We start from the raw sequence: 1,280 nt of genomic DNA, 5'->3' as shown, positions 1-1,280 counted from the left end.
GTGCACTGGTTGTGTGCTGGTTGTGCACGGTGCATGGGGTGTGTGCACTGGTTGTGTGCTGGTTGTGCACAGTGCATGGGGTGTGTGCACTGGTTGTGTGCTGGTTGTGCATGGTGCATGGGGTGTGTGCACTGGTTGTGCGCTGGTTGTGCACGGTGCTTGGGGTGTGTGCACTGGTTGTGCGCTGGTTGTGCACGGTGCTTGGGGTGTGCGCACTGGTTGTGCACAGTATTTGCAGTGGTTGTGCCCAGCGTGTGCACACTGGTTGTGCGCAGTGCATGGGGTGTGCGCGCTGGTTGTGCATGGTGCAYGTGCACAGCACGAGCACAGTGCGTGCACAGCGCGAGCACGGAGCGTGAGCACGGAGCATGTCCAGGCCCTTCGGCAGCTCACCCCGGAGCACCCTGGGGACACGCAGCTCCAAGGAGGCTCTGCAAGAGCCTCATTTCAAGCGGTGGTTCGTGGCCACCCCGCCAGCGCTGGTGGCTCTCGCTACGGCTCCGGGTCTCCACCGAGGCACCAGATCTCGGGGAGGTTGTTAGCTGCAGGTCTGCAACCGCCAAAGCACCGAGGGTCCGTAACCAAAGCTGTTTAGCAGCGAGGTTACACRGAAATGACCCGGGAAGAGCCAGGACCCAGCCTGGGTCCCCCAGGAGCACGGCGCCTTCAGCCAAGCCGAGGCGGAGGCTTTTGGGCTAAATCCTTCGGATGGGAAAAGGAAGTAGCAGCCACACCGGCTGTGGGAGCTGGCAAATCCCCTGCGGAGCGGAGCTGCTGGCATGGGCAGCTCCACGTGCCAGAGCGGAGCCGGACTCGCGGCAGCGGCCGAGCACCGGCAAGGCCAAGCTGCTAGTGCCGGGGCGAGGACGAGCCAGCCGGGGGCTGCTGCAGGGGCAGCGGAGCGGGGAAGTGTGTCCGAGACGCCTCCGGAAAGGCGCAGCATCCGGGCAGCTCCCCTACGCCGGCACGAGCCCGGGAGTGGGGCTGAGCCGAGGCGGCGAGCGTCTCCCGTGGCAGCTGAAGCCGCGGGAATCGCCGCGAAGGGCCGCGCACAGCCGCCCGTTCCTGCCGGAGGGAGACTTGGACAGACGGGTGAACGGAGAGAAACACAGACAAAAACCACAGCGCCGCTTGCCGCCGCGTTCAGCCCCTTCTTCAACTCACCCCCGGGCGCCAGCCCCTCCGGCTGCCGGGCGCCTCCGGCAGCGACGGGGCGCGAGGTCCGGCCCCGGCTGCCGGGCGCCGCTGGATCCRCGTGCAGGGATGCGTCGGAGCGAGGG

The sequence above is a fragment of the Apteryx rowi genome, unplaced genomic scaffold (genome assembly GCF_003343035.1).
Source record: "Apteryx rowi isolate R43461 unplaced genomic scaffold, aptRow1 scaffold_45, whole genome shotgun sequence".
NCBI lineage: Eukaryota > Metazoa > Chordata > Aves > Apterygiformes > Apterygidae > Apteryx > Apteryx rowi.
The sequence above is the reverse complement of the archived record's forward strand: the minus strand, read 5'-3'. Positions refer to the sequence as shown.